The 23,559-nt window shown below is 40.6% G+C and overlaps 1 long non-coding RNA gene across 1 annotated transcript; it reads right to left on the bottom strand.

Moving 5' to 3' along the window:
• Positions 1-8,899: 8,899 nt before the first annotated feature.
• Positions 8,900-18,194, bottom strand: LOC140696837 (uncharacterized). The gene is made up of 4 exons (XR_012073384.1): positions 18,030-18,194; positions 16,177-16,274; positions 10,721-10,807; positions 8,900-9,033 (listed from the first exon to the last, which is right to left on the bottom strand). It is a non-coding gene; the product is annotated as an uncharacterized lncRNA (long non-coding RNA).
• Between the last annotated feature and the right edge of the window lie 5,365 nt (positions 18,195-23,559).

A 23,559-nucleotide genomic window follows, 5' to 3' on the forward strand; every position in this document is an offset into this window, starting at 1 on the left:
GGGAGTGTATTAGTTCTGGCTGATGAGTTATAAGGGAAAGTGATGTGTGTTGCTTCCAGGCTGAGCATTTCATTACCAGAATAATTACATTCCAGTGCTCTCTTGTCCCCTATGCTATGACAGTTGCAAGGTTTGAGATGGCAGATACTTCACCAGTGAAGAGAGTGGAACAGAGCTTCCAGCTAACTTGGGACTGACACATAGAGTGAGTGAGAAATAAATCTATGTTGTTATAATTAAGATTTTTTTAAACCACAGCATAACCTAGTCTAAAAGGATTGATACAAACGTATACTGTAGGATAAAACTATAGTGAACATTCACACAGACGATCTCATTTAATCCTCACAACAACCCAGTGAAGCAGATATTCTTATTTTCTCCAGTTTACAGAAGAGGAAATTGAGGACAATAGTGCTTAAATAAATTTCTCAAAGTCTCATCTCTTGGAAATGGCAGATCCAAACTTGAATCCAAGTTTTGTTTGACGCAGCACGCTGAGACACAGTTGTAAGTTTACAGAGCATTACTTAAAAGATAAAATCACAAGGCCGCTTGGAATGGGTAGTGATTATTAACTGACGCTATTTCTCATTCTGAAAATCGAATTTCAGTGTTAAATTAGTACATTCTCAGAAGGGTCCTCTTTCTTTTCCTGTGGGCCAGGATGAAGCAGCTTTTCCTTTTGATAGCCTTTAGCCGTGCCATTGCGGTCTCTTTCTGAAGCACAAAGACCTATGTTTGGTTGGGACCTCCCTGGCTCCCCATTTCAGATCTCTGTGCCCAGGGTGTGTTCCTGTGTGTTTGTGCATAAAGTTTCAGTAAAGCCCAGTGTGAGAGATCAGGCCCAGGCATCAGACTGCCCTGCGTGGCCACTTAACATTTGTGTGATTTTGTTAAAGTTAACCTCTCTCAGCCTTGATTTCTTTTCCTGTAAAATGAGAGTATGATTAATAGTAAACCTCAGAGGTTATTGTGAGGATTAAATGAGGTACTGCATGTCAAGTGCTTAGAATAGTGCCCAGGATGCCAAAGCACACTCTTTCTCTCCCTCTGTGTGTACACTGATTCATTTGTACCTTCACAAATAACCACTGCAAAGTAACCCTATCTCCATTTGACAATGCTGAAGGTTTTTTCCAGCAATAAAGGAGTAGTGAGTAACCAGTTTTTATTTTGTTGTGTTTTTTAACCACATCAAGGATGCAGTATTTTACTTTAAGGAGAGAGGTCAGCAATGTTCAAAATGCAGGGAGTAAAAGAAATACTGGGAGCATTCTTTCGGAAGATACTTTAAGATTCTCTTCTAATCCTCATTTCAAACCTGAGTTCTCACTTTTCCCCCACCAACTCAGGGGGAGGCCCTTTCTGACACAGAAGGAAAAAGGAGGCAGCAAATATATTTTTTTGAACAATAATTTTTTCTTGTTGAAAATTATTTTTAAGGTCATTTTGCAGGTTTGCTCAAGGGCAATTTTTACTAAGATGAACCAGCTTCCTTTTGAGGGCGGGCAAGTCATTTCCCCTCCCGGATCTTATCTGCTTCTTATCTCTAAAATGAATGGATTAAGTTGATAAGTCTTCCTATATCTGGTGTTCTTTGATTCTGCCATTCCCTGTTTAATCCACGCCGTAGGAATGTGGATCTGGAGCCTGTTTCTGCTTTAGATTGTGAACTAGGAATCAAGCCCTAGCTCCCGCCCCGGCCTCCCTTCCCCCTGCAGCTGCCTGCGAGTTAAGGAAAAGTGAGGCTCTGTGGCATTAACCTGTTTTTGGTCTAAAGCGTGGGACAGAGGAAATGTGCTCAAAGGTTGTAAAGAGGGGTGGTGAACAAGTGCGTTTTCTTCTATTTTTCTTTTTCCCAGGAGTGAGATGGGGGAGGAAAAACAGTGGTCTTCGTTGTGAAGCCACAGTCCCAAACTTCAACCTAGAGGGATGTTGAAGTCCTGAAAAAAGTTACGGGGTAGGCTTGCAATTATGTACTTAGTCACAACAAGAGGGTAAGAACTTTCAAGGCACTGGGTTGAAGAGACACAAAAGTCAGGAAGTGACCCCTTCGTCGGGATTTCAGAGGCCGCGGACGAGAAACAAAGTCCTCTCACAACTCGGGAAACTCTGGGCCGTACCATCCCGAGGGGCAGGGGTGGGGGAGCCGAGGAGACTGACATGTTCGTTCTCAACGAGCCGAGAGTTAACTGAGGATTTCCGCGCTGAAAAGACTGAAGTGTCCGCACATCCGCCGCCCTGAAATGAAAGCGGGGTTCGGCCGATCCTCATTGCGGAGCCTGCCCCAAAAGAAGCCGGGGTCGCCCTGGCCAGGCCAGCCTGAATCGGGACCTGTGCGCGCCCAGCCGGGCCGCGCGCCCGGGTCTCAGGATGGCGTGCCGGGGCCAGCCCATCTGCGGCCGCGCCGCCGGGAGGAAGCCGGCCCCGGGGATGAATGGGGCTTTGTTCGCCGGCAACCGCGGCTGCCCTCCGCAGGCCTGGCCCGCACAACGGAGGCTGTATGCGAGCGGAATGGAAATAAGCCTGCGGGCCTCCCGAAGGAGCCCCGTCCCCTTCCCTTCGCGGAGCGCTGGAATGCTGGCAAGCCGGAAAGGAGCCCTCGCCGGGAAAGCCGCTCTCGCGCCTCTGAAACCCCATTGAGAAGAGCCCTTTGATGCAATTAAAGCGCATTTCATTGCAGGCCTGGGAGGAGGGAAGGTCCGTCAAGCCTTTTTTCAGTCTCGAGCGTGTTTGTGTGTGCACCTTTGTGGGGCGGGCGACTTAGAGAGCAGGCGGGAACTTGAGCTCCGTCGCTCGCAGACGTTCTGTAACATCTTAAAGGCGCACCCATAAACAGATTGGTTTTCACCGTGGGTGGAACCCAATTTGGACAAGATCCAGGCTGACCTGCAGGCGGGAGTTCCTGCTTTGAAAGGCTTCTTGGTACGACTAACACCACCTGCCCTGCTGTAAAGGTTTAGGCGGACAAGAAATTGCATTTAGAGGAGGAAGTTGTTTCTGAGGTCACCGCTCCTGGTTTTCCATTTTCTCAGAGGTGGAGTGGGCTATGTCGCAGGTCCAGAAATGGTTGTACCCAGACCAGTAAAATGATGTAACCTGAAAATTTTGAAGTTCTTGGATGCGGCAGCTATTCTGATATACAGATTACTCTCTAAGATTTCCCTGCTTCCTCCATTGAGACAACTGTGGCCTCAGAAAACCCACATAACCTCTCTGAGTTTAATATTTTTTCATCTGTTAAAATGAATATTAAAAAGCCAGATAACTGATACCATAAAGCCCTAGATGCTGGTGGAATTCTTTCTAAATCAGAGGTGAGCACCTTATCTGCTTGCACAGGTGGAAGATGTGTGGGACTGGAACTCCAGTAAACGTCGATATAAGAAGATTGGAGAGTTCCTGTTTTGTTGACCTTGTACCACTTATTCCTAGGGCTAGTAGTTTAATGTCTATTTCTACTAGAATATACCTCCTTGAGAACAAGAACTTGTCTTTCTAAATTCTGGAATCCTCTATGTCCAGAGCAGGCCTTGTCCATCAGAATTGGGCAACAAATTATGTTGAATGAATGAATAAATCCAGGATATGAAGAATTAATACTAACTTGCTGCTGTTTTCCTTCACTTATAAATCTAAAAAAACAGGGAGCCAAGTGGGTATTGGGGATCTGTGGCTAGGTAGAAGTTGGAAGGAAAGAGCAGGAAAAGATTTTGAGAGCACAAACATGCTGGAAATGTTTCCTGAAATGACCCAAAGCAGAATGGGGCACTGAGATGGAGGAGTCATTCTTTCCCCAGGAGTGGATGGTTAATCCTGGCAAAAGTGAATCACGTTTTATATTTGCAAGGGGTGTACTTAGTTGATCCTTCACTCATTCTTTAAACATCCCATGGATGTAGGACAGTTAAGAGGCTATGTGTGATTATTGTTTCTTATATGTTGATCTAAATATGTCTGTATGGTTCTTGTTATTTTGGGCCTTGTTTAGACCTCTAACTTGCGTATTTTCCTCTAAGGGCTTGCATACATTGAATATTTCCCCCATTCAATAAAAAACAGTATATTTTTGCATCCAAATCAGGTAGCTCATAAATATGAGACAGTAGCAGACATCCTACTTCAGATACATCTCCAGGTATCTGCAGGAAATGCCACTTAAGTGACACTGACATAAACAAATGGATAGTCTCATCATCTTCCCCAACTCCCTTCACACACACACCACACACACACACACACACAAATCAGGTGGTGAGGACTGTAAAGTGTAGTTTAAAGATGGGAACTCAGTGATTCCTTATTTGTGTCAGGGTAGAGGATGCCCAACATACAGCTGCCCACAACTTTATTTCTTGTCATATGGCCCTGCTTGGCTGTCATTCTGGATTGCATTTTGTCTTGATGTGGATATCACCCCTGAAAATTGAAACTCTTTTCAGACTGTCCTGTTCCTGTCTATTTAGCTAAGTGGACACAACCCACATCAAATCCCACATATGAAGCGATTGTAGGATAGAACAAAAGTTACACAACGGTATCAATAGCAGTGTCCTTCACTTTACAGAACTGCTGAATTTCCTCCAAATTAATGAATATTTCTGTTTCCTTCTGATTTACAATATTTCTTTTAGAGCAGCTTTATCCTTATTTTAGATTGAATCATTAATAGTTATTGACTTGGATCAATCTACCTGACTGAAGGCCAGAATGGAAGGTTCTCGTCTGATTATATTGATAGAGTCAAAAATCCCACGTGAACAAACAAATCTTATACATTAGATTTATTTATTTTTTAAAGGACTATACCTATTTATTTGCAAATCCTCAGACTTGGTAATATCTTTTATTTTAAAAATTTGAAATGCACATGCCTAGAAATTGTTGGTGAGGATAAGGTTTGCAGAGATAAGCATCTGAAGAGAAGAAAGCAAAAACTCATTCCCTACTACAGATTAAGAAATTACTTCAGAGAGGTGGCTTGTCTATGGTCACAAACTGGGGAGTTACAGGAATTACAATTGCATCTCTATTCTCTTGATTTGCAAGATAGTGCTTAAAGACTGTTGTTTAAAAGCTAGGGAAGCAAGACCCTAGATCCCAAAGGACATATGAAAGCTAGTTCATCTAATTTGATAAGACTGAAGTAGCTATATTGTATACTGCTTTTCCATTTTTGAAAGATTTGAATTATAGCTCAATTTCCCTTTTCTTCTGTCTTATTATTTATCCAGTAGCCAGAGAAATGAAGAGAAGATCTCTCCTTTATTTACCAGATGACCCATGGCCTTCTTAGCCAGTGGGCTGTAGAAGTTAGGGTAGAGACTTTTATTTGTCCTTTTTTTTTTTTTTTTTGGTCAATAAAAGGGGAGGGGATGCCTCATTCAGCCCATCTTTGGCTCCTAAAAAACCAAAAAGCAATGCTATTCACTAGTCTCTGGCTACTAAGTGCCAGGGTGGTCAGTGTTGACTCACATTCAAGTACTTGCAGCTAGGTGGGGCTCTTTAGAGCTGTTAGTCCTGCTAAGTTTCCAGGGCAACTTAAGTCTTCTGCGCTGGAAGGCTTCAAGAAGTACAAAGAGGAGACTACAGGGCACATTACAACTTACAGGCATGTGTTCAATAACATGTCATCTTTTGGTAATGGGGCTTTTATTTTTATTTTATTTTGTGGGATCAGAAGCCGGAAATTAGCTGGGGAAGATAAAGAAAAAGAAAAATTAAAGGGGGGGGGGGTAGGGGCACTATTTCTGTTCCTCATGTGGGCAATGGTTAAACAAGGAGAACATCTGGTCCTGAAGTGGGTCTCGGCAGTGCTGCTTTTAATTACCCCATCATTTGGTCTCATGCTAAATTAGTGACTGTGGGAGCAGCTCAGATCTCCAAACTGACAGGCCCGGAGAGGTCCACTTAGCCTGCCACATAGTCAGAGGGGAAACACAGAGCTTCCGGTTTCATATTTAAACCAGGGATTGACTCATAATTGTAGCTGTCAGGAGGGTGATGGAGACATTATGTAATCTGGTTCTTATGGCGATGTGTGTTTAAGGTTTCTGCTCTGTAAATTCCAGAGGAAATTTTGTGTCCATTGAGGGAGAGCTTGCTGGCTGCTCTGCGGTGTGCCCTGCAGGATAATGACAGTGCTATTAAAGGTTCCTCAGTCTGCCTGAATCCAAACATGAATGAATTTCCCCCTGAAAGGCCCTCCTGTTTTTCCATAGACTTTTAAATGTGGATGAGGTTAGGCAAAATCTGGTAAACTGTAAGAAGGCAGTATGTTGGCCCAGTAAGGAAATTTAATAATGACATGCCACTCAGGTCCACACATTGTTTTTTTTCTGGACCACATAGTTCCCCCATCATTTCCAGCCTCAGAGATTCTGGAAGTGGACACCAGTTGCTCCTAGAAACAAAGCACCGAGGCTGTGGGTCATTTGTTCCTTTTTAATTCTGCTTGTTATTTGCCTCTTGGAGGCCTCTAAGCTGGTATAAATGTGTGGGGCAGCCAGGGAAGGCTTAAGACAGACCCAGTGTTTGCTGCCATGGGGGAAAAAAAAGTCAGCAGAGGCTGTTTAATTTTAACCTTAAAGGAATGTGTTTTCAATAGTTTTGCTAGAGGGAGGCTTGTGTTTTTGTTTGATTGTTCTCTGAATCCAGTTAGATTTATTTGCATGATAAGGATTCATTGACAGAAAATAGCATTCATAATAATAGTAAAAACTAAATAAAAATGAAAACTTAAAAGGTGAATTGAGAGTGGGTTTGTTTGTTTGTGGGGAGTATTAGTGGTGGAGAGTGGGGAGGCTGGAACCCCTCCCCTCCCACAACATCAGTCGCTGGCTGCTGGTCTGGCTGGTCCAGAGTTCTCACCTCTGCTTCTCCACCTTTCCTTTGTTTCTTGGGGAATCCTCCAGGCCATCAGTATCTGGGGTTCTCTGTCTGCCTTTTCATGCCCATCAAAGAAGCAATGGTTTTTATAAAGTAGTTTTAGGCAAAATTAATAACTAAATGTGCGAAAATGTGTATATCATGATCATATTGTAACTGACTGCCAGAGGGCGGTCTCTGTTATAATCTCTATTTTTTTCTAGAAAAATGAGCAGTTAGGGTAATTGGATATTTGCCCATTGGTCTGTGAAACATGTTATTGGGAGTGGGTCATCTTCACTTTTCAAGAAAAAAACTTCAGTTATTTTAATTTAAAATAATATGATCAAATAATATTAAATTAATACAATGTTAAAATAATATGTTTAATATACTTGTGTATTTGTATACATAGAAATGTATATTTAAAGGAATAGTTAAAAACTTCCCCTATTCTTTCAGTCTTAGGCTGTGAAATCTTCATTAGGAAACAATGACAGTATAATGACTTGATTTCTTCTCTCCCATGAGAATGAAGTTTCATTTATACAGTCACCATAGCTTGGGACATCATCATATGACTGCGGGATGATGCAGGGATGGGTAATTTCATGAGCTGTCTTGCCTAAGTTTACTCACTTTCCTAGTCATTGAAATGAAAAGACTTGATGTGACTCCTGTGAGATACTTCCAGAGGCAACCATCCTTGTAATGGACTCTCTCCATCAGAAAATTAGGGACTGATTTGCCTGTTTTTATTTTCCCTGCAGTAGAACTTCCAGATGGACTAGGGATTTCTCTTCCAACCAAGGGCCAGCAGCTTATGGAAACCACAATTGAAGATAGTACTGAAAATAGCATTATCCTGGGGTTCAAACAAGTTAAGCTAAGTAGGATCTCATCACCAACAGGACATTTTCCCTTCCTTGCCTTTTCTTATGTCTCTATCCAAACGCAGGCATTCTTTGAGTATGAGGGGCTAGTCAGAAGGGATAACTGCCAGAGTTAATACCTTTGATTTAAAAGAATTAATCATCTTTATTTATTCCATGACACTTAATTAGGATTGAAAATGGTTAAATGTAAATCAGTTGAGATTTGCTTTTCTTCAAAGTTTGCAAACTAGCATTAACCCAAGTGTTTCAAGTTGCCCCCAAACTCTTTGAGAACTTCAGTGATTCCACACATAAATTTCAAATTCCCGATGTAGATTTTCCAAGGTCCACCACAATCTGGCTCCAATTTACCCTTCTAACTTTATTTCCTACACTCCTAACCCTCCCTTCTAACTGTGTTTCCCACTTCTCATCCTCACATGCCTGTGCTCCTGCTAATCTAAAGGACTCTGTGTTTTCAAAGCTACTTTCTTTAGACAGTATTTTCAAGCTCAAGCCCCACAAAGGCTTCCTTTATTATCCCTAACCAGAAGGAATGATCTCTAACTGAACTTCCATAGCACTTGATCTACAGTTTCTTTCACAGCATCTCATAGTATATATAGATTCATGCTTATGTCTCATCCATTTATTTCCTGTACGTTCCTTGAGGGTGGACTCTGTTTGATTCATGTTGTGTCCACCGAGTGCATTACACTTTGCTTACCCATGATAGAAATTCCACAAATATTTGTAGAAGGAATAAATAAAATCTAGCTACAGCAGTCACCATAGTTAGTTTCTCATGAAGTCTCAACAAGAGGGAACTTCAGCTTTTTTGGTAAAATGAAGATGGAATTTTGACTCCTTTCAAAGATGACACCATTGATTCTTCCTAAACTGGATTAACTCAGTGCCCAGCTCCCAACCTCAGAACTTGGAAAAAATCAGAACCTAGTGCTGGGACATGGGAACCATGCCAGATAATGGGGAACTGTTTGGTTCTCACTACTACTGAGATAGAGATGAGAGTAAGGATGATGTGGGTAAATTCATTTGCTAGGCAAGGAGCAGGTCTGTGGCACTGCATTTAAAAAATTTTAACAGAATTGTTACCAAATCTACTATTGTTTATTTTATTTTATTTTATTTTATTTTTTATCATCTTTCCTTTTGTTTCCTTCTTGGCTCATTTGTCAACTCTGGCCTGCTACTTTGACTTGAATGGAGCTCTGGAACAATGGGCTCAGTCAGGAGACCTGGATTCCAGAGTTGGCTCTGCTAATGGCTGTGTGGTTTAGGAAAAGTATAAATAAGAATTAATGTGCCCATCTGTATAATGTAGGTAATAAACTCACCTGTCTTTTTCACAGCGTTGTTCTGAAGATCCAGAGGAAAAGTTTATAAGAAACTATATTGAAAACAACAGTTTTACATTTGTAAGGGATTAATTATCATAAAAGTTAACAATACTAGAGGCGTCCTTTTGGGATACCTATTAAGTCACTATTCCCATTTGGACTATTGTTACTTAATATGTCTAATTAGGCAATGTAGAGGCATTTAGAATTTTGGCTGTGCCATTTATTAGTTTTGTGATTCCAGGCAAGTTATGGACCCTCAGCTAAACCTCATTTTTCTTAATTGAAAATGGGGATGAAATGTCTAGCTCACATTGTTGCAAGAATTATTAGTGTGGTGGCCTTGTCATATGTTAATTTGGCTAGGTTGAATTATGTTTTAGAGAAATCCCTTCCTTGAATGTATCTAGCTGAGATGGGCCACACGAGACACGTTTGCGATAGGTATGAAGATTGAAAGCGAAACAGCAACCATTTTGTGTTTCACTCTTGGAAAGTCAGGGCAGGCACTCTGGAAGCTCACAGTGACAGGTGTTGTTGCTATCTGTTGGCTCACCTCATTGCCCCAGGCAGCAGCCACCTTCCTGGGAATCCTCAAAGTTCTCTGACTCTTGAACTACGTGTCTATTTAGTTCTGTGACAAAGGGCCCTTCAGGCTGGATGCCCACATCATCAAGGTTAGAGGAGCTATCACTGATGAGGGTTCTAGTCTGTCCCTGACCTTGTGGGTTCCAGATTGTACTTGTTTACCCCTACTTAATATCTTTTCTTCTCATTCTGATGACCTGCCCTGTGGACTTCAAGCTCCAGACTCAGACAAAAGATTTATTAGAGACAGTTTAACTGGCCCCCACTATTGTGTAAGGTCCCTATAATGTCCACTTCCCTCCACCACCAAAATACACACACACACACACACACACCCCTTCTAATGCTGTGGTTGTTATTATTAATAGTGTCATTCAGATGTCAGAGAACTAGGTAAGATTGTCTGAAGGCCTCATCCATTCCCTGTAGAAGCCCAAAGTCATCTCTAAGATTTCTCCAAATTCTTGTGGCCTTTACATTTTCATGGTCACTTCTGGCTCACGAAACCCTTCCCAATATGCACAAAAGACTTATTCATACAAAGCACATGTGAGTCTAATTGTCTTTACTACAGATTTTGGTGGCATGGGCAGGCGGAAGAAGGGTTCATGTTGCAACAAAACATTTTCTAGTTGAATTTCATGCATCTCTACGTGTAAAATGTTTCTCCACCATCGTATCCTTAGAGAAGATCTCGAAAGCCCTTACCCTGTAAAATTCCAAGCCTCACAACACCTTCTTGGGTCCTCTCTCCTTCCCCTCTTTTCTCCCAGTTCCCCACCATTTGTTTTCAAGTGCAGAGCAGCTTAACTAGCTCTCCTTTCTCTTTTGCTTAATTATTGTAGATTCATGTCCATGCGCTTAGGAGCTCACTTTCTATTCCCATAGGGTATTTTTCCAAGAGGAATGCTGTTGCAGTTGTTAAGAAAATAAAAATTATACCTGGTTACAACCATAACAAGAGCAAGAGGCATATATTTAGCATTTACTGTGATCCAGGATTCAAGAGCTGTTTATATGTCTTACCTCATCAGATGACCACAACAATCCAGTGAGGCGGTCTGATGTTTAGTCGCATTTTCACAATGTTGAAATCAAATTGTAGGAATACCACTAGTAAAAAAAAAACCAAAAAAAAAACCCAATTACAAAACCTAATATTCATTGAGTTCTTATATGTCAGGCACTGTTTTAAGCACTTGATTTATATGTATTGCATAAACTCCTTACAATTCTACAAGTCGAGTATAATTTTCTTCATTTTACAGAAAAAGAAATTGAGACTCAGAAAACTTGGGAAATTTGTTCAAATTCACACATAAATCAGGAGTGGCGCTGTGAATGAAGGCCAGGCTGTTTGCATCTAAAGCTCAGGATACTGTTTGAGAAGATAAGAACGTGTTTCAATGTTTTCTCATATAGTCAGCCTCCTAACTCATCTTCATGAGACCTTCCTTGGCTAACGTAATATTACAACTATCCCTCACATTTTTTATCGCACATCTTTATCTGTTCTTTTTTTTTTTCCTATTTAGCACCTAATACTGTCTAACATGTTATATGTTTTACTTATTTATCATTTTTACTTTTCTGTCTCCACCCTTGGAATGTAAGCCCTGTGAGGGCGGGGATGTTTTTGTCTGTTTTGTTCACTACAGGACATTGTACAAGACAGTCTACACGAGTGTCCTGCACACAGTAGATATTCAGTAACTAGTTACTGAATGAATGAGTGAATGAATGGGGATGCCTACATAGAGGCTGAGGTCTTCTAATTAGATGGTGGGGACACTTCAGAAACCAAACCCTTTTGGATACAATGTGAAAGATTCTGAATTGCTGGACTCTAGGTATGATCGAAGTTGTGGGTAGAGAGAGGGGCAAAGACTGTGGTCCTCCTCAGTTTCTTCTTTCCCCTCCTCCCCCCTCCCTCTCCCAGGTGCATATGTTTCATTGTTTTCATCCGGTTTAACTGCCTTCCCTATGAGCCTGCTTTCCAATATTGAAGAACATTCCCTGACTTGCCAGTTCACTTTCTCTATTTATAAAATGGGGATAACTGTACTTCTAACAACTTCTGCAGGATTTAGAAGAGATCAGTAAGATGAGAGAAAAAAACAAGCAAGGCTTTGAATATCAGGACGACTCTGGCTATAGAAACATACATGAAAATTCAAATTAAATACTTTTATCAGTCACTTCTCCACAATTTGAGGCTTTTACCCCAAGAAAGTAACTCATTAACATTTGTGGAAATAATGACTTGTTACTATTTTAGCCTTAAAACAATTTTTTAAACAATGATTAGAAATTACCTCACACATAAATGTATAAATGTAGAATTTTTTTTTAATGAGAAAGTTACTTTTTTAGTTTGATTTGCTATTTTGGCAAAATGCATTAAAGTTACATCTTGAATTAACTCAACAGATAATGTTTATTCATTAATTCAATAAATATTATTTGACATCTATTGTGCCAGATACTATTGAAGTGTGTAAAACAGCTAATACCAGTGAAAAAACAGACCAAAAAAACTCTTTTTGTTGTACTGTTCACAGAGAGATGTTTTCAGAGGTTTCCTATTGTAATGGTTTGCTAGGGCTGCCATGACAAAAGATTACAGACTAGGTGGCTTACACACAATTCTGGAGGCCAGACATCTGAGATAAAGGTGTGTCTAGGGTCGGTTTCTTCTGAGGTTTCTCCTCTTGACTTGTAGATGGCTCGTCTTCTCCCTGTGTCTTCACATGATCTTCCCACTGTGCCTGTCAGTGTCCAAATTTCCTCTTCTTAGAAGGACACAGTGATGCTGGATTAGGGCTCACCTGAATGACCTCATTTTAATTTAATTACCTTTTTAAAGACCCTATCTCTAAATGTAGTCACATTCTGGGGTACTAGGAGTTAGGACATCAAAATATGAATTTGGGGGGATGCAGTCAGCCTACAATAATTATTCTAAAGTAACTGCTGAACTCTTTATTTACTTGTTTAAAAATAACAGTAAGATCTGCTCTTCACACTTTTTATGAACACATCACTCAGTGTTTTCTTTCTTTATGGGAATTGCTGTGAGGTAAAAATAAATTTAATTTTTGGAGAGATGATATTATTATCAAAGGTCATAGATGGACCAAGATTTGCTCAGAGCACCACAAAACCAGCTGGACAAGACAATTGTTTTCTAGGATTTTGCCTTTTGGGAAAATGGGCATTACCAATACAGCTGAGTATTACCTAAAAGGACAACCAAAAGAACTGGATGAAACTATAAACTTTAAACCACATAGGGTTAAAAGTTAATTTTCCTCTGGCCAACCATAGTCTAGAAACTTGGAAGAGAAGACACAGATGAAATAAAGGAGTTAACTTTGAGATCCTGCCCAATTACCAGCATCATTACCATCATCATTGTTGTAATTATGGTTTTTACCATGTCACATTGGATGTTTTTACTGTCTTTTCCTCTAATAGTTCTATCTCCTTCCCAACCAGTTTGTGTGGATAGGAAGAATGTCTAGGACCATTTGTCCATGTCCTTTTATGCCTTGCATGCTGGTAGGCACTAGTTGGCCAACTGCATTGTCTTCCAGGCCTGGTTGCTAAGTGTATCAGCCAGTGGAGTGGTGGTGGGAGAAAGAAGGATAGTAAGGACAGGGGTGGTTGGCTGCCATGACACAGCCAAGAGTGGATACCCAGGCAGTGATAGTAAACTTGGCCTTGATTAAGTTGTCAGTGGGAGTCACTATGGGGTTCTGATGAGGAAAGTGGAGAGATGTGACTTCGCAGCTACATGAAAGATAGGCTTCAAAGAGCAGTTCTACAGACTTAGGAAATATAGACTTGCTATGTTTTGAAGAGAAGCCAAATTAGTTTCTTCTCAGCTTTAAGCCATACATTGCCACAGAGAATGCAAATGATTTGGTAAGAGCAGTAGGATCAAAACAGAGAGCTTCTACTTAATTTTCTTTGACAGTGGTTATAGTAAAACATTCGACTAGGAAAAGATTAATTTCTGTTTTCAAAAATTAAAAAAACAATGTAACATGTGGAAAATATTATGTTGATGCATGTTTTGCTGAACAGATGGTGACAGTCTGCAAACTTCCCAAGGATTTCCCTTATAGGACGGAGGGGAAGCATTTAAACTCTACCAAGTAAATGAGAGTCACCGAATCTCTGATTTTGTCTGTCTCTTCTTATAGAAGTCCTCTCTTTTTATCACCAAACCACAGATTTTTATTCTCACTAATTTTTACTAAATTACTTTAATCTGGTACATCTAATTAGCATCTAAATGTGAATTTTTTTTTTTTTTGCTAGCCTAGTTTCTTTCAGCAGGGAACCTCTCGTCTTTGTATTAATACGTGTTTATGATTTTCATTCTGAGTCTCTGAAAATATATCAGATGTAATGTGGGTTGGCCAGTTATTCAAATCTTCATTTTACAGATGGGCAAACTGAGGGCTGGAGGTTTCTGGGACCCCTGGCAATGTTTCATAATGAGTCACAGCTGAAGTAAACATGAGAAACGAGTTTCTTGACTCTCAAATCATTGACCTCTCGCTATCCTTTAGAAACTGTGATTCTTAGTGTACTTGAACCTCGTTTGTGTATGTTCCTTTTGTGCTCTCCTTCTAGGAGAGTACAGAAGACAAAGGGAAGAGATTTTTCGCTATAGTATCTCTCTCCTCCACCCCCGCTTTCTGGATTCCTCTGAAATGAAACCACAGCTTCGAGTTAGAACCTCCCAAAAGTTTTTAGGATGAGACTGCTCCACAGCTGGAGACAGACTGGTTACTAATCAAGCACTTTTCTATGTCATAAGTCACTTCTCCATCAGGGAACACTTATCTTACGAGAAAAGACAAAAAGTTAAAATCAAGGACAGTAAGCAGCAGCCAACTATTTACCATTGGCTAAAGTTTCGGAATAGGAGTTTAAACTGTTTACTCCTCTGCTCTCAAAAACTAACACTTCCCTTAAAAACAAACAAACAAACAATCAGAAACAAAAAAACCTTAATGCATCTCTTCCCTGCCTAGACTCATTTATACTGCCATGGTGAATTAGGCAGCCTTATGGACATCCAAGTATACTTAGGCCCATGTCACCAATGGTGAGGCTCAGGACCTGGCGCCGATCAGGTAGGGGTGACTTCAGTACACATTAGTGATTCCAGTGTTCTCCAAACCTGTGGAGAGGCAGGAACACTGGGATCTGGGGCTGTGCTAGCCAGCTGATTCTTCTTTTCCTTAATGAATGATCTTTATGGATAATTGAAAGATTGTCCTAAATACAACTGTCGCTTTTCAGTTATTTTGTAAACCCCTTTGATCTTTATTTTCCTGTTTTATTTCTTCTCTCAAATATTCTTGCATGCATTCACACTTTATCCTTGTAGTCTCTACTGCAATTCATTGCTTAAGGCTTTCTAACACTAGAAGTAAAAGAGGAAAGAGATGTTCTATCACTATTAACATGGGGAGCTCAAAATAAATCCAGAGTGCAAGTGCATTAAAACCTAAGCATTCTCTAAAGATTTTAAGTGGAGCTTAATCTACAAAAATTTTTGAATCTCTATGTTGTACACCTAAAACTAATATTTCAAATCAACTATACTTCAATAAAAAAATAAAAAACAAAAACCAAACCCAAAACCTCCCCAAAAAACAAAAAATCCCAAGCACTCTCATAAGTCTCTCTTTCCACCATCAGTTTAAAGGGAAAATATCAGGAATGAAAAGAAATGAGAAGAAAAATAGTTGATATATTGAGTGGTTAAGATATGGTATGTTGTTTGCACAGATCATCTTGTTTAATCCTCATGGCACCCCTGTGAGGTGGTTACTATCATTAGCCTCACAATGCAGTTGAGGGGACTATGCTTTAGAGAGATACAGTGATTTGCCAAAGTTATATGGGGAGGTGGGGTGAAGCTGGAATTTAAACCAAAGAGGTCTGATTTCAGAGAGCATGAGTTTAGCAACAATGCCATATTTTCTCATAGGAAACCCCATACCCCTTCTTAAAGTGTGCTTGAAGAGGTTTAAATGATTAAAACTGATGTTTTGAACATAGTTAGCATATTTGCCATCTGCTCCAGATGATAAATCATGGGAGTTAAGAAAATACTGCACCTTGGAAACACACTTTGCAATTGTTTAAATAACTTTAAAAGGGTTAAAACATCGGAGCTTAGAGCCTGTGATTTGTTTTTTCTTTTTAGGTCTAAATGTAAGTAGAGTCTTTAAAGTTGCTTCAGTCTTAAGGCAAATTGCTCTTTACCCTGAGCAATTCGTCAGGGAAGCTGCCTTTTCTTCTGTCCAGTGCTCTTCTGTAAGGGAAGGCAGAATAGCAAATTCTGGACCCTGAGGTTGCTTGTAAACCAGATGACCTTTTTGCAACACAAGTGTTATGCCTTTCATGTCCTACCGTTGAGTAAGTCAGAGGCTAACTATTATCTAAATCTTTCTTACCTCTAGATTTTATAATTCTGAAACAGAGGCACTGCAACCAGCATCCAGTTCCACAGAATTGCTGACTTGTCCTAGTGACCTCTTTTGACTTCCTGGTACTGTTCAGAAGGGAAGAAAAATTAGATAAAATGCAGGAACTTTACTGAAAACTTCCAGTGTTTTCCCACAGCATTTGATGTTTCTATATGATGAGAGGGGCAAGCAATTCAGGTAGGGCTCCCGGGGTGGGGATGGGGGGTTAACCTTATCACAGAAACAAGCAAGCAGGACATTTTGTTTTCTTTGAAGTCTTGGTTCAAATAAGTTTCCCCTGATCTTCCATGTAGTTCCACTGTGTGATTTTAAGAAAGTTCCTTACACACTAGGTTGCTTGTTCTTAAAATTGGCATCCTATTGAGCACAGAGATTTTAGGCATCAGAAAAGTGAGGTATTTTTGACACATGGTCACTTTATTCAATGCCTGGCAGATTCTTCCCCTTTCTCAGCCTGGTAACTCTCCACTCACTGTCTAAAGTCAGCTCAGATATCACCTTCTACGTAAGGCTGTTCCTAACTCATCCAGACAGTCTTGGTCACTGTCCCTTTGCTCCCAGAGTTTTTGACTCCTGTTGGACTTATTTCATTGTTCAAGTGTGCCCACCGAGGGCCACCTCACTGCATGCCTCTAAGAGGGCACTCTGAAATTCTGCAACACCACAGCCCTATCTCCATCAGTCTGTAGGCACCACCAGGGCAGCACTCCCATCTCTTACCTCCTGGACCTGGCATGAGATTCCTCAGAAGACAGTTAGTGTTCAATAAGCAGTAATGAATGAGTGGCTGAATTTATCCATTTTGACCCCTGGATCTGTTCTTTCACATGTAGCTTTTCTTTTTCCAACTTGCCATTGTACATTCTTTCCTCCCTCCTACCTTTCCTCCCTCTCTGTTTCTCCATTTTTGCTTGCCTCTCTGTGTTGGCTTCTATACATCTGAAAAAAGTCACCTTTCCCAGTCTTGAAGGAGTGGCCTCGTGTGGGAGATGAACCTCTCTGCTCAACCCTGCCCAGCTCTTGGTCGTCTCTCAAACCTTTGCGATTGTCCCAGCAGCCTATTTTATTTTTAATGGGCTCAATAGTTGAGGAGTTACCCGGATCTGTCTGCGTCCCAGAGAGGAGGACCTCAGCCCTTAGATTCAGGCTGACTGCAAGCCGGACCCTCAGGCAACAGCTTTTAAAGTGCCCAAGTATGTAGTCTTGTGGAACCTAAGCATCAGCCTCGTCAGCCTCGTCAGCCTCGTCAGCCTCGTCAGCCTCGTCAGCCTCCTCAGCCAGATGACGTACCGACGTCCCTTGCGCAGCGGGTGCAGAAACTGGCGCACTAGCCGCGTGTAAAAGCTCCCCCAGGAGACCCCGGCGTCCTGAGCGCGACCGGGAGTGTAAAGATGGTGGCTGTGTTTCCTTCCAGAAGAACTCCCCACAGGTCTCCAGATACCTGTCAAACCGGCTGCCTGCCCCTCAGGCCGAGGCTCCAGGACAAGAAAAAACCAAGTGAGCGTCTCCCACACAGTCTGGGCGGCCCTGGGGCTGCTGCTCCCGCGCCGGTCCCGGGGCAGGTGAGTCCGAGCTCGAGCCCTGTAAGAGCCGATCCTCAGGCCCTTATAACCTGTGGGTCTCTTGGGCACAAGCTCTGTTGGTTTTCAACGTGAGACGTTTTGGACGACGTTTCCCTCTCTCAAGTGAAGATCTTAAAATTTGGTGGTGTTCTATGTGGGGTTCAACCCTTTGCTCCTCAGGGAGAAGCTCGGGGTTTTGAATTCCTCCCAGACCCTGGGTCCCTGAGCCGAGTGTGGGGTTTATGACGAGATTCCTACCTGCTTCCATGTGGGTTTTCTCTTGTTGGCCTGATATGTAGGAGTTGCTCAGCTAGTTTTCAGGGTTTTTTTCTTTCCGAAGGACGGTGTTTCATATATATCCGTAGTTTCGGTGTGTTTGAGGGAGGAGGTGAGTTCGGGAGCTGCTTACGTCGCCATCTTGAAGCGGAACCCTTCCTTTTCTACCTCCTCCCGTAAAGAATTTGCAAATATATACATATGTATAATATGCATGTATTATTCAACAGTATAAAAAAATACGTGAGTCAATCAAGGAAAGTTTGAACTTTTTTTTTCTCGGGTTTATCTTTCACTTGCCTTGAAAAATAAATCACTCAAGTTTTTTTTTGTTGTTTTGTTTTAACTGCAGATTTTCTAAAGTTTATTCTAAATATACTGATTGGTTTTCTAAGGTGCTGGTCACTTACTCTATTTCCTTGTGGTTGATATCCCAGCATCCATGTCACTTGGGCAAATGATAAGGGGTATTGGACATGAGATGACCTTGGCAAAACACTCTTAGCTGTCCCTCACACTACCCAGTTGCCAATCAAAATAAGTTACTTACATGGGGTCAAATTATTTGTAAGTGATTGTGTGTTTTTATCTATGATTTTCAAACTGTGCTTCAAGGATCTCTCCAGTTTCCATGGAGATACTGTGAGGACCTGTAGAGGTTAAATAGGGTTCAGCCATTTGATGGAGCTCTGTTAGCAAAGAAGTCCTTCTAAGAGAGGCAAACTTAAGCTAGATAGCTAATCTCCAAGCAGAGAGCAAAGAAAGTATTGATATAGAAAAAAAAATGGGGTTCAAGAGTATGGCTGTGTCCTAGGTCTCGGCTGAGTCCCTAGGATGCACCCCACCAAGTGAGGGTCCTTGGCTTTGTGCAGGAAAGAATGCAAGTGGGAGCCATAGTTGAGGAAAAGTAGATTTACTTAGAGAGGTGTACACTCCATAGACAGAGTGCAGGGTGTCTCAGAAGGTAAGAGAAAGGCCAAGAAGTGCAGGGTTAGGTGTTTAGTTTAAAGTAAAAGTAGATACACACTGCATAGACAGCATGCAGGCTGTCTCAGAAGATGAGGGAGCAAGAGAGGCTGAAAAACTCAGTGTTGCTAGTTTTTATATGCTAACAAGTGAGAGGATTATTCCAATTACTCTGGGGAAGGGGAGGAGATTCCCAGGAATTGGGCCACTGCCCTCTCTTTGACTTTTCATGGGTAGCCTCAGAACGAACTGTCGTAGCACCTGTGGGTGTGTCATGCTAATACATTACAATGTGTATAATGAAGCTCAAGGTCTACTGGGAGTTTAATCATCTGCTGTCTTGGTACTAATTACTGTGTCATTCTTTTAATGGTTGTTCCCTGCCCTCTTCCCTCCTGTCTCATTATGACTTTACTAACAAAGGTAATCTGTGACCTTCGATCAAAATGAACAGAGTCCCATAATTTATACCGTGGCAGGGTTATAGACAGTGTCTTTGGTACCACCAAGTTCAAACAAGCAGAGGCGAAAGTGTGGCACCCTTAAGACTAATAAAACTAGGGCTTCTTACCACAAAGACCTGATTATGTGTGTTAAATGCCAGAGGATTTGGAAGAGCACAGGATCTAGCAGCAGGGAGACAAGAATCCTTTGCCTCAAAGACTACGTCTAGACAAAATCTTTAGCTGTGGTTACTAATGCAAGGAATTGATCAGAAGCAAGTAGATGGAATCTAAGTTTTTGGGAGGAACTTTACTGTTAAGGATAAAGCATGCCTCACCAACAACTATATAATTGTTGAACCTCAAAGGCAATCCCTAGATGTTTGAACTTATACCAACATGCAGGGTTTGCTAAAATTAGAAAAGAACTTTCTCCTGAATGTCCATCTCAGTTTTAGGTATTGACAATAGTGATTAAGGAGTATCTTATAGAGGAAAGAACCAGAGGCTATGGAAGAAAAATAGAGAGATTTTCACAAACACAACTATCAGATTGATTAACCAGGAACTTTCTCCATTGAGAGGACAGGCATTTTCCACTATTCTTTTCTAACAGGACAGCTTATATGACAATAAATATTAACTATTGATGTAGTCTTTTCCAAAAAAATAAAGTCTTTTCCCATCATTAAATGTGTTGATAGCAGATAACATGTTCTTTAGAGTTGATAGCAGATAACGTGTTCTTTAGAGAAAACTTTCAGATCTATTAGTAGGTATCTTTGGACCAAATAAAGAAAACTGATCATCACCTAGAGATCCTAGATTTGGACCTGGTTGCAGTAGCTAGATGTGACTTTGTGGATTTTCTCTCTTGGGGAGGATATGAATACACCTATATAAACTGCCTGTGTAGGAAGAAGGATATGCGTGTGGAAGTTCAGTTGCCAAAGGGGGTGCACAGTGGTGGGCACTATTAGTTGATTACCAAAAAGCACTACTTACCCAGCTTTATTCCTTGTTAATAAATCTCTGTACCCTCTCTTTCCCCTCAGCATACACATTTTACATAGAATTCCCTTGGTTTCAGAGATAATGAACTTAGTCATGAACCTGGTGTAGGTATGTGATCCAAATCTAGCCAGTGATACATAGGGAGATGTCTTTTAGAGATTACTGGAGGTAGATGCTGCCACTTCCAAAATATTATTGAATTGCTAAACTAACATCAGCAAACACTTGGGTCTAAATTTGTTATGTGAGATAAAATAAATCCTCATTTGTTTTAATCACTGTTACTTTTTGTTTTTATGCCTTATAGGTAAATATTTCTAAATGATATAAACTATAAATTTGTATCTTGGTAATTATCTAAACTAGCAGGTTGCCAAATTATACTGTATGAGTCAAATCCAGCTCCCCACCTGTTTTTGTGATTAGTTGTATTGGAATATAGCCACTCTCATTCATTCATTTATAATCCATGGCTGCTTTCATATTTTAAAGGCAAGTTGATTAGTTGCAAATGAGACCACATGGCTTCCAAAGGCTGAACTACTTCTAACTGATCCATTATGGAAAAATTTTGCTGACTCCTCATGTAAAGAGTCATACATGGAAATTAGAATTAAGTGGGATAAAATTTCATTTATTCCTATAATATTTTAGCAGCCTTTTCCAAACTGGCAGGGCATATGAGTGAGCTGCAACTCTTGTTAAATTTACGTATTCCAAGGTGCTGTGCTGAGTTACCGAGTCAGGCTCTTCGGTGGAGAGCCCCAGGAACCTTTATTATTAACCATTTCCTCACATGAGTCTTTGACCAGGCAAGTTTGGAAAATACTGTTAGAGATTGGTGTTTTGGAGCTGCTTGGCTAGCCCACCATTTAATCTGAACTATAACCAGTTCCTGTCTGTGATTCACTGCAGAAGTGAAGCCTGGTATGACTAGGAGATTGAATAAGAGTCTAAAAAGAAAAAAGAGGACACTGAAGTACTCATCTACAAAACAGAAACAGACTTGCAGACATAGTAAACAATCTTATGGTTACCAGGGGCAAAGGAGGTGGAGAGGGATAAATTTGGGTGTTTTGAGATTTGCAAATGTTAACCACTACATATAAAAATTGATAAAAATTTCTTTTGTATGGCACAGTGAATTATATTCAATATCTGTAATAACCTTTAATGAAAAATATAAAAATGAATACATGTATATATATGCATGACTGGGACATTATGCTGTACACCAGGAATTGATACATTGTAACTGACTATGTTTCAATTAGGAAAACAAAACAAAACAAAACAAAACTACCGTCTATCAGGTCAGTATAGGCTTGCTTATGGAATGAAGTGCAGTGGATCGGATTTTGATGTAGTAAAAGTGGCAAAATAGGATACCTGGGTTCAGGTTCCAAGTTAACCTCTAACTAATTATTTGATCTTAGGCAAGTCTCTCTGGAATCCAACATTCTCAGCTATAAAAAGTCAGTTGAATGGGATGTTTCCAAGTTGATTTTTTTGCCATATGGTTTTCAGACTGAGGAAATTAATAAGTGCCTAAGAAGAAAACAAGAATGGTTTCTCTGTTTCTTGACATTCTTTTCTTCTAGATCAGGGTTCCTCATTCCTTGCTATACATTAGACCCACTGTGGAGCTTTTAAAAGAGCAATGCCATAGGTTCCACCCAGAGATTCTGATATTGTTAGCCTGGGGGAGAGCCTGGCTAGTGAGATGAAAGCTTTCCAGGTGACTCTGCTTGTTTAATCAGATTGAGAACCACTATCTCTGATGGTATTGGATTCTTTTTTCTATTTCCTATTCAAGGTTTACATACATTAGTTTCACCTTTGGTGACACACAGTAAATGAGAGGAGCAAACAAGTTCAGTAGTTCCTAAATCCTGTGAGTCAGGAAGGCTGCAGTCAGAGGAGACCCTGTTTAAAAAAACAAAAAACAAACAAACAAAAAAACCACCTCGGGATGCTACTCTGCTAGATTCTAATATACTAGCTCCTGGGCTTGGAAATCTCTGTTTTTTTGTGTTTTTTAAACTTTTGTTTCTGCTTTTTTAAAACGTACACTCCAGGTCCTCCTAATACACAGGTGGCTTGGGAACCATCAGGTCCAGTAATCTCTGAAACTTCTTCCAGATGGTAGGATGTGAGGTCTTATGTTTAATTTTATGAGAAATAAGTTACAGTTTTAAAAACAGTCTTAAAAGGCAGTTTGTACAAGTTTAAAATATTGTGAAAGGAATGTTAACCAATAGGAATGGGCCTCAAATAAGTGCTATTTGGTCAAAATGCTCAACTGGTTTAACTTCTCAGAAAGAGTCATAATTGTGTCCACACGTTTTGATTATTTGTCCTTAGTAAAACTTGAAAAGGCTTTTTTACCTTGACCTGTTGTATGCAACTATAAATTCTAGTGGAAAAGAACTAAACACCCACTCTTTAATGAATCAGATATAGTTTATCAAACTACATGATATTCATTGCAAATAAAATAAGGTACAGCTATAACCTAGTCTTGCATTTGCTACTAATCCCTTTAAATTTAGGTATTAATAATTCTACTCACTCATTCATTCTTTCACTCAATAGATAACATGAAAGAACTAGCTATGAGCCAGACATTGCTCTAGGCCCTGGGGAGCGTTCATTGCTGGGGATACAACAGTGAATGAGAGTCTTTGCCTCTTTGAAGCTTACACTCTACTTGTAGAAACTGATAGTAAACAAATAACTGTTTAGAACTTTAAATGGTGCTAGTTGTTAAGAAGGAAAATAAGGCAAGGAAAGATGATAGAATGTGATGGGAGCTGGAGGGCAGTGCTACTTTATAAATGTAATCAAGGAAGTCTGCTCTATTAAGGCAATATTTCAACAGAGGTCTGAAGAAAGTAAGAGAAACATCATGGTGGTGTCTGGGTAAAGACCGCTTTAAACACAGGAAACAACCAGTGCAAAAGTCCTGTGGTGGGAATGTTCTGAGTGTGACTCAGGAACAGCTTACTATAGTGGCTTGAGGGGAGTGGGAGAGGGTGGGAGTGTCAGAGAGGAGTCAGAGAGTAGTGGGGCTCCTTCATGCAAGCCTT

The sequence above is a fragment of the Vicugna pacos genome, chromosome 6 (assembly GCF_048564905.1).
Source record: "Vicugna pacos chromosome 6, VicPac4, whole genome shotgun sequence".
NCBI lineage: Eukaryota > Metazoa > Chordata > Mammalia > Artiodactyla > Camelidae > Vicugna > Vicugna pacos.